The 15,059-nt window shown below is 47.0% G+C and overlaps 1 protein-coding gene across 2 annotated transcripts in view; it reads left to right on the top strand.

The window, feature by feature from the left end:
- The window catches only part of LOC139407386 (coiled-coil domain-containing protein 85C-A-like), a 116,649-nt gene that overhangs the window by 71,202 nt on the left and 30,388 nt on the right, over positions 1-15,059 (top strand). The gene's annotated exons all lie outside the window — the stretch shown is intronic.

Raw genomic sequence — 15,059 nt, forward strand, 5'->3', positions numbered from 1 at the left:
CAGTCAATAATACAGTATAAACAAGTCTATATACGATGTGAGCAAATTAGGTGAGATAAGGGAGGTAAAGGCAACAAAAGGCAATGGTGGCAAAGTAAATACAATATAGCAAGTAAAACACTGGAATGGTAGATTTGCAATGGGAGAATGTGCAAAGTAGAAATATAAATAATGGGGTGCAAAGGAGCTAAATAAATAAATAAATACAGTAGGAAAAGAGGTAGTTGTTTGGGGCTAAATTATAGATGGGCTATGTACAGGTGCAGTAATCTGTGAGCTGCTCTGACAGTTGGTGCTTAAAGCTAGTGAGGGAGATAAGTGTTTCCAGTTTCAGAGATTTTTGTAGTTCGTTCCAGTCATTGGCAGCAGAGAACTGGAAGGAGAGGCAGCCAAAGAAAGAATTGGTTTTTGGGGTGACCAGAGAGATATACCTGCTGGAGCGCGTGCTACAGGTGGGTGATGCTATGGTGACCAGCGAGCTGAGATAAGGGGGGACTTTACCTAGCAGGGTCTTGTAGATGACATGGATCCAGTGGGTTTGGCGACGAGTATGAAGCGAGGGCCAGCCAACGAGAGCGTACAGGTCGCAATGGTGGGTAGTATATGGGGCTTTGGTGACAAAACGGATTGCACTGTGATAGACTGCATCCAATTTGTTGAGTAGGGTATTGGAGGCTATTTTGTAAATGACATTGCCAAAGTCGAGGATTGGTAGGATGGTCAGTTTTACAAGGGTATGTTTGGCAGCATGAATGAAGGATGCTTTGTTGCGGAATAGGAAGCCAATTCTAGATTTAACTTTGGATTGGGGATGTTTGATGTGGGTCTGGAAAGAGAGTTTACAGTCTAACTAGACACCTAGGTATTTGTAGTTATCCACGTATTCTAAGTCAGAGCCTCCAGAGTAGTGATGTTGGACAAGCGGGAAGGTGCAGGCAGCGATCGGTTGAATAGCATGCATTTAGTTTTACTTGCATTTAAGAGCAATTGGAGGCCACGGAAGGAGAGTTGCATGGCATTGAAGCTTGCCTGGAGGGTTGTTAACACAGTGTCCAAAGAAGGGCCAGAAGTATACAGAATGATGTCGTCTGCGTAGAGGTGGATCAGAGACTCACCAGCAGCAAGAGCGACATCATTGATGTATACAGAGAAGAGAGTCCTTCCAAGAATTGAACCCTGTGGCACCCCCATAGAGACTGCCAGAGGTCCGGACAGCAGACCCTCCGATTTGACACACTGAACTCTATCAGAGAAGTAGTTGGTGAACCAGGCGAGGCAATCATTTGAGAAACCAAGGCTGTCGAGTCTGCCGATGAGGATGTGGTGATTGACAGAGTCGAAATCTTTGGCCAGATCAATGAATACGGCTGCACAGTAATGTTTCTTATCGATGCCGATTAAGATATCGTTTAGGACCTTGAGCTTGGCTGAGGTGCACCCATGACCAGCTCTGAAACCAGATTGCATAGCAGAGAAGGTATGGTGAGATTTGAAATGGTCGGTAGTCTGTTTGTTGACAGGCAGGGTAGGATAGATATAGGTCTGTAGCAGTTTGGGTCAAGAGTGTCCCCCCCCTTTGAAGACGGGGATGACCGCAGCTGCTTTCCAATCTTTGGGAATCCCTTCAGCTGCTTTCCAATCTTTGGGAATCTCAGACGACACGAAAGAGAGGTTGAACAGGCTAGTAATAGAGGTGGCAACAATTTTGGCAGATCATTTTAGAAAGAAAGGGTCCAGATTGTCTAGCCCGGCTGATTTGTAGGGGTCCAGATTCTGCAGCTCTTTCAGAACATCAGCTGACTGGATTTGGGAGAAGGAGAAATGGGGAAGGCTTGGGCGAATTGCTGTGGGGGGTGCAGTGCTGTTGACCGGGGTAGGAGTAGCCAGGTGGAAAGCATGGCCAGCCGTAGAAAAATGCTTATTGAAATTCTCAATTATAGTGGATTTATCAGTGGTGACAGTGCTTCCTATCTTCAGTGCAGTGGGCAGCTGGGAGGAGGTGTTCTTATTCTCCATGGACTTTACAGTGTCCTAGAACTTTTTTGAGTTAGTGTTGCAGGAAGCAAATTTCTGCTTGAAAAGGCTAGCCTTGGCTTTTCTAACTGCCTGTGTATAATGGTTTCTAGCTTCCCTGAACAGCTGCATATCACGGGGGCCCGTTCGATGCTAATGCAGAACACCATAGGATGTTTTTGTGTTGGTTAAGGGCAGTCAGGTCTGGGGAGAACCAAGGGCTATATCTGTTCCTGGTTCTAAATTTCTTGAATGGGGCATGCTTATTTAAGATGGTTAGGAAGGCATTTAAAAAAAATAACCAGGCATCCTCTACTGACGGGATGAGATCAATATCCTTCTAGGATACCCGGACCAGGTCGATTAGAAAGGCCTGCTCGCTGAAGTGTTTCAGGGAGCGTTTGACAGTGATGAGTGGAGGTCGTTTGACCGCGGACCCATTACGGATGCAGGCAATGAGGCAGTGATCGCTGAGATCTTGGTTGAAGACAGCAGAGGTGTATTTAGAGGGCAAGTTGGTTAGGATGATATCTATGAGGGTGCCCGTGTTTATGACTTTGGGGTGGTACCTGGTAGGTTCATTGATAATTTGTGTGAGATTGAGGGCATCAAGCTTAGATTGTAGGATGGCTGGGGTGTTAAGCATGTTCCAGTTTAGGTCGCCCAGCAGCACGAGCTCTGAAGATAGATGGGGGGCAATCAGTTCACATATGGTGTCCAGAGCACAGCTGGGGGCAGAGGGTGGTCTATAGCAGGCGGCAACGGTGAGAGACTTGTTTTTTAGAGAGGTGGATTTTTAAAAGTAGAAGTTCAAATTGTTTGGATACAGACCTGGATAGTAGGACAGAACTCTGCAGGCTATCTTTGCAGTAGATTGCAATTTGGCAGTTCTATCTTGTCTGAAAATGTTGTAGTTTGGGATGAAAATGTCAGAATTTTTGGTGGTCTTCCTAAGCCAGGATTCAGACATGGCTAGAACATCCGGGTTGGCAGAGTGTGCTAAAGCAGTGAATAAAACAAACTTAGGGAGGAGGCTTCTAATGTTAACATGCATGAAACCAAGGCTATTATGGTTACAGAAGTCATCAAAAGAGAGCGCCTGGGGAATAGGAGTGGAGCTAGGCACTGCAGGGCCTGGATTCACCTCTACATCGCCAGAGGAACAGAGGAGGAGTAGGATAAGGGTACGGCTAAAAGCAATAAGAATTGGTCGTCTAGAACGTCTGGAACAGAGAGTAAAAGGAGGTTTCTGGGGGCGATAAAATAGGTATAATGTACAGACAAAGGTATGGTAGGATGTGAATACAGTGGAGGTAAACCTAGGTATTGAGTGATGATGAGAGATATATTGTCTCTAGAAACATCATTGAAACCAGGAGATGTCATCGCATGTGTGGGTGATGGAACTAATAGGTTGGATAAGGTATAGTGAGCAGGACTAGAGGCTCTACAGTGAAATAAGCCAATAAACACTAACCAGAACAGCAATGGACAAGGCATATTGACATTAAGGAGAGGCATGCTTAGCCAAGTGATCATAAGGGTCGAGTGAGTAGTGAGGTTGGTTGGGGTCACGGCGATTTAGACAGCTAGCCGGGCCATCGGTAGCAAGCTAGCATAGAATGGAGGTCTGTTATTAGCCACCTCGTGCGTTTCCGTCGGTGGGATTAGTGGGGTTCCGTGTGGTAGAGGGGATGAATCCAAATCGCAAAAAAACCCCAATAGATATAGATATAGAGGCCCAAGAAAAAATAAAATAAAAAAAATTGTCTGATCTGGGACCAGTTTATTGAAAAGCTGCAATCCAGGAAGGAATGATCTCTCTTGTGACCCACTGGGCATGTGCAGAGGATACTAAACTGGTGTCATCGTCAGACAGAGTATTTGGTTGAAGACACTCTTAATTGTGTGTGTATTCTAGATACACAATATATATACAAAAGGTACGTGGCCATCCCTTAAAATTAGTGGATTCAGCTGTTTCAGACACACCCGTTGCTGACAGGTGTATAAAATTGAGCACACAGCCATGCAATCTCCATAGACAAACATTGGCAGTAGAATGGCGTTACTGAAGAGCTCAGTGACTTTCAACGCGGCACCGTCATAGGATGACACCTTTCCAATAAGTCAATTTGTCAAATTTCTGCCTTGCTAGAGCTGCCCCGGTCAACTGTAAGTGCTGTTATTGTGAAGTGGAAATGTCTAGGAGCAACAACGGCTCAGCCGCGAAGTGGAAGGCCACACAAGCTAACAGAACGGGACCGCCGAGTGCTGAAGCGCGTAGCACGTCAAAACCGTCTGTCCTCGGTTGCAACACTTACTACAGAGTTCCAAACTGCCTCTGGATGCAATATCAGCACAATAACTGTTCGTCGGGAGCTTCATGAAATGGGTTTCCATGGCCGAGCAGCTGCACACAAGCCTAAGATCACCATGCGCAATGCCAAGCGTCGGCTGGAGTGGTGTGAAGCTCGCGGTGATTGCATTCTGGAGCAGTGGAAATGCGTTCTCTGGAGTGATGAATCACACTTCACTATCTGGCAGTACGACAGACGAATCTGGATTTGGCGGATGCCAAGAGAACACTACCTGACCCAATGCATAGTGACAACTGTAAAGTTTGGTGGAGGAGGAATAATGGTCTGGGGCTGTTTAACAAATCCTCATTTATCATAACCATCACAGATAACAAATGCCTTTTTCTTTGGAATTTTCTAAATGTATTAATAATTCCACATTGAATACTGCTTGGTGATGAATTATAGCCACAACATCTGTTTGGCTAGTAGATCTACGCTTAATGTGTCTTTATCAAACTAATGTTTTGCATATTTTCAGTGTGGAACCGGTCTGTGTTTAAGAGGGTTAAAGGCTGACACATTTTAAAATGGCACTAGTAGTTCGCAAAGTATCTGAAGTGGAAAACAGACGGGACGCAATTATTCCAAAACTGCAGCTCGATGTTTGAACATATTTTCCGACTTTAACCGGGCGATTTTGAATTTGTCATAAAACGGTCGTCATTTGGCTGGAATGTAGCTTGTTTATCTCTTCAGTTAGATGTGTTGTTAGAGACATGTATTTCTGTAGGCCTAACGGGAGATTGTGTTTCCCTTCAGTTAGATGTGGTTTTAGAGACATGTATTTCTGTAGGCCTAACGGGAGATTGTGTTTCCCTTCAGTTAGATGTGGTTTTAGAGACATGTATTTCTGTAGGCCTAACGGGAGATTGTGTATCCCTTCAGTTAGATGTGTTGTTAGAGACATGTATTTCTGTAGGCCTAACGGGAGATTGTGTTTCCCTTCAGTTAGATGTGGTTTTAGAGACATGTATTTCTGTAGGCCTAACGGGAGATTGTGTTTCCCTTCAGTTAGATGTGGTTTTAGAGACATGTATTTCTGTAGGCCTAACGGGAGCTTGTGCATCCCTTCAGTTAGATGTGTTGTTAGACATGTATTTCTGTAGGCCTAACGGGAGCTTGTTTATCCCTTCAGTTAGATGTGGTTTTAGAGACATGTATTTCTGTAGGCCTAACGGGAGCTTGTGTATCCAACAGAGACTAGGTCTGTGTCCCAAATGGCACCCTATTCGTACGCCATGCATTAGTTTTGATCAGAGGCCTATGAGCTGGGTGCCATAATAGTGTCATTTTGGGATTTATGCTCCGTGTAGTTTCTCCTCTCCGTTTTGTTCATCACGTTTGGCTAAGAAAAAACCCCAAAAATTCAGTCATTACAACGGCAAACTTTTTTCCAAATGAACTCCATAATATCGACAGAAACATGGTAAACGTTGTTTAAAATCAATCCTCAAGGTGTTTTTCACATATCTATTCGATGATAAATCACTCGTGGCAGTTTGGTTTCTCCTCTGTTCAAAATGGAAAAATGCACGCACCTGGAGATTACGCAATAGTTTCGATGGAGGACACCGAGCGGACACCTGGTAAATGTAGTCTCTTATGGTCAATCTTCCAATGATATGCCTACAAATACGTCACAATGCTGCAAATACCTTGGGGAAACGACAGAAAGTCTAAGATCATTCGTGGCCCATTCACAGCCATATAAGGAGACATTGGAACACAGCGCATTCAAAATCTGGCTCACTTCCTGTCTGAAATTTCATCTTGGTTTCGCCTGTAGCATTAGTTCTGTGGCACTCACAGACAATATCTTTGCAGTTTTGGAAACGTCAGAGTGTTTTCTTTCCAAAGCTGTCAATTATATGCATAGTCGAGCATCTTTTCGTGACAAAATATCTTGTTTACAACGGGAACGTTTTTCATCCAAAAATGAAATACTGCCCCCAGAGGTTCAAGAGGTTTTAATGTAGTCGGCTTGGGAATTCAAACCAGTGACCTTTCGATTACTGGCCCAAAGCTTTTAACCACTAAGCTACCTTCCGCCCTAGCCGGTGTGTGTGAGACAGAGCCTGCTGACGTCACCAGGTCCATATGGGACCTCTACTCCTGAACCCCTTGAACCTCCACTGACCCTAGCCTCAGCTCTCTGCTGCCCTATACTTCACAGGGAGAGAGAAGGAAGGGTGAGAGAGAGGGGTGGAGGAGGAGAGAGAGAAGAGATGGGGAATGGGAGAGCGAGAGAGAGAGAGGGAGGGGTGGAGGGGGAGAGAGAGAAGAGATGGGGAATGGGAGAGAGATGGAGGGAGAGATGGTTGGAATGATAGAGAGATGGAGGGAGAGATGGTTGGAATGATAGAGAGATGGAGGGAGAGATGGTTGGAATGATAGAGAGATGGAGGGAGAGATGGTTGGAATGATAGAGAGATGGAGGGAGTGATGGAGTGATAGAGAGATGGAGGGAGTGATAGAGAGATGGTTGGAATGATAGAGAGATGGAGGGAGAGATGGTTGGAATGATAGAGAGATGGAGGGAGAGATGGTTGGAATGATAGAGAGATGGAGGGAGTGATAGAGAGATGGAGGGAGGGAGTGATAGAGAGATGGAGGGAGAGATAGAGAGATGGAGGGAGTGATAGAGAGATGGAGGGAGTGATAGAGAGATGGAGGGAGTGATAGAGAGATGGAGGGAGAGATAGAGAGATGGAGGGAGTGATAGAGAGATAGAGGGAGAGATGGAGGGAGTGATAGAGAGATGGAGGGAGAGATAGAGAGATGGAGGGAGTGATAGAGAGATGGAGGGAGAGATATAGAGATGGAGGGAGTGATAGAGAGATAAGAGGGAGAGATGGAGGGAGTGATAGAGAGATGGAGGGAGAGATAGAGAGATGGAGGGAGTGATAGAGAGATGGAGGGAGAGATAGAGAGATAGAGGGAGTGATAGAGAGATGGAGAGAGAGATAGAGAGATAGAGAGATGGAGGGAGTGATAGAGATATGGAGGGAGAGATAGAGAGATAGAGGGAGTGATAGAGAGATAGAGAGAGTGATGGAGGGAGTGATAGAGAGATGGAGGGAGAGATAGAGAGATGGAGGGAGTGATAGAGAGATGGAGGGAGAGATAGAGAGATAGAGGGAGTGATAGAGAGATGGAGAGAGAGATAGAGAGATAGAGAGATGGAGGGAGTGATAGAGATATGGAGGGAGAGATAGAGAGATAGAGGGAGTGATAGAGAGATAGAGAGAGTGATAGAGAGATGGAGGTAGAGATATAGAGATGGAGGGAGTGATAGAGAGATGGAGAGAGTGATAGAGAGATGGAGGGAGAGATAGAGAGATGGAGGGAGAGATAGAGAGATGGAGGGAGTGATAGAGAGATGGAGGGAGTGATAGAGAGATGGAGGGAGAGATAGAGAGATGGAGAGAGAGAGATGGAGGGAGAGATGGAGGGAGAGATAGAGAGATGGAGGGAGAGATAGAGAGATGGAGGGAGAGAGAGAGATGGAGGGAGAGATGGAGGGAGAGATAGAGAGATGGAGGGAGAGATAGAGAGATGGAGGGAGTGATAGAGAGATGGAGGGAGTGATAGAGAGATGGAGGGAGTGATAGAGAGATGGAGGGAGAGAGAGAGATGGAGAGAGAGAGATAGAGAGATGGAGGGAGAGGCTGGGGAAGTTCTGTCATGGTGTTGTGATGCGATGGGAAGCGACACATGAGAGAAAGACAGACTCACGGATGTGTCCATCTGCGTCATGCTGCCACACACACACGCGCACACGCACACACGCGCACACACACACACACACACACACACACACACACACACACACACACACACACACACACACACACACACACACACACACACACACACACACACACACACACATAGGACTTACAGGATTTGGTAAGAGGAAGGTTTCCCTCCTGTTAGGGTTATTCTCTCTGCCCTCCATCTCTCTCTCTCTCTCTCCTTCACCCTCCATCTCTATCCTTCTCTCTGCCCCCTCTCTCTCTCTCTCTCTCTCTCTCTCTCTCTCCTTCACCCTCCATCTCTATCCTTCTCTCTGCCCCCTCTCTCTCTCTCTCCATCTCTATCCTTCTCTCTGCCCTCCATCTCTCTCTCTGTCTCTCTCCTTCCATCTCTATCCTTCTCTCTGCCCTCCATCTCAATTCAATTCAATTCAATTCAAGGGCTTTATTGGCATGGGAAACATGTGTTAACATTGCCAAAGCAAGTGAGGTAGACAACATACAAAGTGAATATATAAAGTGAAATAAACAATGAAAATTAACAGTAAACATTACACATACAGAGGTTTCAAAACAGTAAAGACATTACAAATGTCATATTATATATATATATACAGTGTTTTAACAATGTACAAATGGTTAAAGGACACAAGATAAAATAAATAAGCATAAATATGGGTTGTATTTACAATGGTGTGTGCTCTTCACTGGTTGCCCTTTTCTCGTGGCAACAGGTCACAAATCTTGCTGCTGTGATGGCACACTGTGGAATTTCACCCAGTAGATATGGGAGTTTTTCAAATTTGGATTTGTTTTCGAATTCTTTGTGGATCTGTGTAATCTGAGGGAAATATGTCTCTCTAATATGGTCATACATTGGGCAGGAGGTTAGGAAGTGCAGCTCAGTTTCCACCTCATTTTGTGGGCAGTGAGCACATAGCCTGTCTTCTCTTGAGAGCCATGTCTGCCTACGGCGGCCTTTCTCAATAGCAAGGCTTTGCTCACTGAGTCTGTACATAGTCAAAGCTTTCCTTAAGTTTGGGTCAGTCACAGTGGTCAGGTATTCTGCAGCTGTGTACTCTCTGTGTAGGGCCAAATAGCATTCTAGTTTGCTCTGTTTTTTGTTAATTCTTTCCAATGTGTCAAGTAATTATCTTTTTGTTTTCTCATGATTTGGTTGGGTCTAATTGTGCTGCTGTCGTGGGGCTCTGTAGGGTGTGTTTGTGTTTGTGAACAGAGCCCCAGGACCAGCTTGCTTAGGGGACTCTTCTCCAGGTTCATCTCTCTGTAGGTGATGGCTTTGTAATGGAAGGTTTGGGAATCGCTTCCTTTTAGGTGGTTATAGAATTTAACGGCTCATTTCTGGATTTTGATAATTAGTGGGTATCGGCCTAATTCTGCTCTGCATGCATTATTTGGTGTTCTACGTTGTACACGGAGGATATTTTTGCAGAATTCTGCGTGCAGAGTCTCAAATTGGTGTTTGTCCCATTTTGTGAAGTCTTGGTTGGTGAGCGGACCCCAGACCTCACAACCATAAAGGGCAATTGGATCTATGACTGATTCAAGTATTTTTAGCCAAATTCTAATTGGTATGTTGAAATGTATGTTCCTCTTGATAGCATAGAATGCCCTTCTTGCCTTGTCTCTCAGACCGCTCACAGCTTTGTGGAAGTTACCTGACGCTGATGTTTAGGCCAAGGTATGTATAGTTTTTTGTGTGCTCTAGGGCAACGGTGTCTAGATGGAATTTGTATTTGTGGTCCTGGTGACTGGACCTTTTTTGGAACACCATTATTTTGGTCTTACTGAGATTTACTGTCAGGGCCCAGGTCTGACAGAATCTGTGCATAAGATCTAGGTGCTGCTGTAGGCCCTCCTTGGTTGGTGACAGAAGCACCAGATCATCAGCAAACAGCAGACATTTAACTTCGGATTCTAGCAGGGGGAGGCCGGGTGCTGCAGACTTTTCTAGTGCCCGTGCCAATTCTCTCTCTCTCTCTCTCTCTAGCTTTCACCTTCCATCTCTATCCTTCTCTCTGCCCCCTCTCTCTCTCTCTCTTGCTTTCACCTTCCATCTCTATCCTTCTCTCTGCCCCCTCTCTCTCTCTCTCTTGCTTTCACCTTCTTCCATCTCTATCCTTCTCTCTCTCTGTCTCTCTCTTCTGCTTTCACCTTCCATCTCTATCCCTCTCTCTGTCTCTCTCTCCTTCACCCTCCATTTCTATCCCTCTCTCTGTCTCTCTCTCCTTCACCTTCCATCTCTATCCCTCTCTCTGTCTCTCTCTACTTCACCCTCCATTTCTATCCCTCTCTCTGTCTCTCTCTACTTCACCCTCCATCTCTATCCCTCTCTCTGTCTCTCTCTACTTCACCCTCCATTTCTATCCCTCTCTCTGTCTCTCTCTACTTCACCCTCCATTTCTATCCCTCTTTCTCTCTCTCCTTCACGCTGCATTTCTATCCCTCTCTCTGTCTCTCTCTCCTTCACCTTCCATCTCTATCCCTCTCTCTGTCTCTCTCTACTTCACCTTCCATCTCTATCCCTCTCTCTGTCTCTCTCTACTTCACCCTCCATCTCTATCCCTCTCTCTGTCTCTCTCTCCTTCACCTTCCATCTCTATCCCTCTCTCTGTCTCTCTCTCCTTCACCCTCCATCTCTATCCCTCTGTCTCTCTCTCCTTCACGCTGCATCTCTATCTCTCTCTCTCTGTCTCTCTCTCCTTCACCTTCCATCTCTATCCCTCTCTCTGTCTTTCTCTCCTTCACGCTGCATCTCTATCCCTCTCTCTGTCTCTCTCTCCTTCACGCTGCATCTCTATCCCTCTCTCTGTCTCTCTCTCCTTCACGCTGCATCTCTATCTCTCTCTCTCTGTCTCTCTCTCCTTCACCTTCCATCTCTATCCCTCTCTCTGTCTCTCTCCTTCACGCTGCATCTCTATCCCTCTCTCTCTCCTTTGCCGTCTATCTGTCTCTCTCGTTCAGCCTCCATCTCTCTCTCTCTATCCTTTATACTCTCTCTCTGTCTCATTTACCCTCCATCTCTTTGTCTCTCTCTCTGTCTCCTTTACCCTCCATCTCTCTGTGTCTCTCTCTCTGTCTCTGTCTGTCTATTTCTGTCCATCTCAGGGTAGGCTTTTTTGTGTTTAGTCTGACAATATTATGTATGTAGCCTGAGATTCGCCTGAAGCTTTATGCATTAGTAATAACCTGAGACCTCCTATATGCTAGTTTTGAGTACAGTTAGTCGTTATAGAGTTGAAAGGCCAGGAAAGCGTATTTGTTTCTTTCTTTATTTGGGCTTTTGCTATGCCATCTGTCTGCAGGGAGTAGAGATGAAAGGATGGAGGGATGGAGGAGAGGGAGGGAGGGATGGAGGAGAGGGATGGAGGTTGAGGTAGCAGAGGGATGGGAGGGATGGAGGAGAGGGATGGAGGAGAGGGAGGGAGGGATGGAGGTTGAGGTAGCAGAGGGATGGGAGGGATGGAGGAGAGGGATGGAGGAGAGGGATGGAGGAGAGGGAGGAGAGGGATGGAGGTTGAGGTAGCAGAGGGATGGGAGGGATGGAGGAGAGGGAGGGAGGTCGAGGTAGGGAGGGATGGAGGTTGAGGTAGCAGAGGGATGGGAGGGATGGAGGAGGAGAGGGAGGGAGGTCGACGTAGGGAGGGATGGAGGTTGAGGTAGCAGATGGATGGGAGGGATGGAGGAGGAGAGGGAGGGAGGTCGAGGTAGGGAGGGAGGGATGGAGGTTGAGGTAGCAGAGGGATGGAGGAGAGGGAGGGAGGTTGAGGTAGGGAGGGATGGAGGTTGAGGTAGTAGATGGAGGGAGGGAGGTGGAGGTAGGGGGGGGATGGAGGTGGAGGTAGGAGACAGAGGGATGGAGGTGGAGGTAGGAGACAGAGGGATGGAGGTGGAGGTAGGAGACGTGGGGATAGAGGTGGAGGTAGGAGACGTAGGGATGGCGGTGGAGGTAGGAGACATAGGGAGGGGAAAGAGGGAGGGATGGAGGTCGAAAGGGAGGGAGGGATAGAGGTTGAGGTAGGAAGGGAGGGAGGGAGGGATGGAGGTGGAGGTAGGGGGGATGGAGGTGGAGGTAGGGGGGATGGAGGTGGAGGTGGAGGTAGGAGACAGAGGGATGGAGGTCGGTGTAGGAGACAGTGGGAGGGGAAAGAGGGAGGGATGGAGGTCGAGAGAGAGGGAGGGATAGAGGTCGAGGGAGGAGAGGGAAAGAGGGAGGGATGGAGGTCGAGAGGGAGGGAGGGATGGAGGTCGAGGTAGGAGAGGGAAAGAGGGAGGGATGGAGGTCGAGGTAGGAGAGGGAGGGAGGGAGGGATGGAGGAGAGGGAGTTCAAATGTGCCTTCCCCTGTCCCCTAGGAGAGCAGAGTGGTAAAGAGAGGGGTCGTCCGCGTGTGGTTTGTACAGTGTTACATGCTGCTCTGAGAGAGACAGAGACTCTCTCTCTAGCTGTGGGGTTTATTGAGCCCTTGGCAGAGCTTTAGCTGTCTATTACCTCTGCCATAGTATTTTTGGTCAGGTCCTTTCTGATAGCTGTGAATCCTCAATGGTCTTGGTTAGCTCCTGGTCAGTCATTTATCACTATAGACTCTTTTATCCTAGTCCATCCAACTGAGCCATGGGAATCTGATGGCAGTGTACTGTGTCAGTGTGGCCCATTATCTCCTGCACCAGGTCCTGGCAGAGTATCCTGGTGCTGGTCCTGGTGTGTAATCGGCTGAGTTCACTCTGTCACCCATGTCTCTGTTTCTGGGTCCATGTCTCTGTCTCTGTCTCTGTGTCCATGTCTCTGTGTCCATGTCTCTGTGTCCATGTCTCTGTCTCTGTGTCCATGTCTCTGTGTCCATGTCTCTATGTCCATGTCTCTGTGTCCATGTCTCTTTGTCCATGTCTCTATGTCCATGTCTCTGTGTCCATGTCTCTGTGTCCATGTCTCTATGTCCATGTCTCTGTGTCCATGTCTCTGTGTCCATGTCTCTGTCTCTGTCTCTATGTCCATGTCTCTGTGTCCATGTCTCTGTATCCATGTCTCTGTGTCCATGTCTCTGTGTCCATGTCTCTGTCTCTGTGTCCATGTCTCTGGGTCCATGTCTCTGTCTCTGTGTCCATGTCTCTGTCTCTGTGTCCATGTCTCTGTGTTCATGTCTCTGTGTCCATGTCTCTGGGTCCATGTCTCTGGGTCCATGTCTCTGTGTCCATGTCTTTGTGTCCATGTCTCTGTCTCTGTCTATGTCTCTGTGTCCATGTCTCTGTCTCTGTGTCCATGTCTCTGTCTCTGTGTCCATGTCTCTGTCTCTGGGTCCATGTCTCTGGGTCCATGTCTCTGTCTCTGTGTCCATGTCTCTGGGTCCATGTCTCTGTCTCTGTGTCCATGTCTCTGGGTCCATGTCTCTGTCTCTGGGTCCATGTCTCTGTATCTGTGTCCATGTCTCTGGGTCCATGTCTCTGTCTCTGTGTCCATGTCTCTGGGTCCATGTCTCTGGGTCCATGTCTCTGTCTCTGGGTCCATGTCTCTGGGTCCATGTCTCTGTCTCTGGGTCTCTGTCTCTGGGTCCATGTCTCTGGGTCCATGTCTCTGGGTCCATGTCTCTGGGTCCATGTCTCTGTCTCTGTGTCCATGTCTCTGTCTCTGTCTCTGTGTCCATGTCTCTATCTCTGGGTCCATGTCTCTGGGTCCATGTCTCTGGGTCCATGTCTCTGTCTCTAGGTCCATGTCTCTGTCTCTGTGTCCATGTCTCTGTCTCTGGGTCCATGTCTCTGTCTCTGGGTCCATGTCTCTGTGTCCATGTCTCTGTCTCTGGGTCCATGTCTCTGGGTCCATGTCTCTGTCTCTGGGTCCATGTCTCTGTCTCTGGGTCCATGTCTCTGTCTCTGGGTCCATGTCTCTGGGTCCATGTCTCTGTCTCTGGGTCCATGTCTCTGGGTCCATGTCTCTGTGTCCATGTTTCTGTCTCTGTGTCCATGTCTCTGTCTCTGGGTCCATGTCTCTGGGTCCATGTCTCTGCGTCCATGTCTCTGGGTCCATGTCTCTGTCTCTGTGTCCATGTCTCTGTGTCCATGACTCTGTCTCTGGGTCCATGTCTCTGTCTCTGGGTCCATGTCTCTGTCTCTGGGTCCATGTCTCTGGGTCCATGTCTCTGTCTCTGGGTCCATTACAGAAAACGTTTGACCTCTGTCATTGCCAACAAAGGGTATATGACAAAGTATTGAGATAAACTTGTGTTATTGACCAAATACTGATTTTCCACCATAATTTACAAATAAATTCATAAAAAATCCTACAATGTGATTTTCTGGATTTTCTGGATTTAGTTGAAGTGTACCTATGATGAAAATTACAGGCCTCTCTCATCTTTTTAAGTGGGAGAACTTGCACAATTGGTGGCTGACTAAATACTTTTTTGCCCCACTGTATATACACATAGATTGTCCTCACTGTTGCTGTTGCTAAACTGAACCTGATGATTCAAGTAAAAGTAGAAACCTCATTTAGTCAGGTGGTCCTGTAATATAGTGGATGTGTTATGCAAGACGAGTCACATAATACTATTATTCAACTGTCATTTGTTTAGAAAATGAACACGTTATCTGTCGGGCTGTAGGAAAACAACCAAGTAATTAAAGAAATATAATCTCTACTCCGCTACATCCTTTCCTCTCATCTCCCTCTTCTCTCATCCTCCTCATCTTCATCCTCCTCATCTTCATATTTTCCTCTCATCCCCCTCTTCTCTCATCCTCTTCATCTTCATCCTCCTCATCTTCATCCTCCTCATCTTCATATTTTCCTCTCATCCCCCTCTTCTCTCATCTTCCTCATCTTCATCCTCCTCATCTTCATATTTTCCTCTCATCCCCCTCTTCTCTCATCCTCCTCATCTTCATCCTCCTCATCTTCATATTTTCCTCTCA

Source organism: Oncorhynchus clarkii, chromosome 4 (assembly GCF_045791955.1).
Source record: "Oncorhynchus clarkii lewisi isolate Uvic-CL-2024 chromosome 4, UVic_Ocla_1.0, whole genome shotgun sequence".
NCBI classification, from domain to species: domain Eukaryota; kingdom Metazoa; phylum Chordata; class Actinopteri; order Salmoniformes; family Salmonidae; genus Oncorhynchus; species Oncorhynchus clarkii.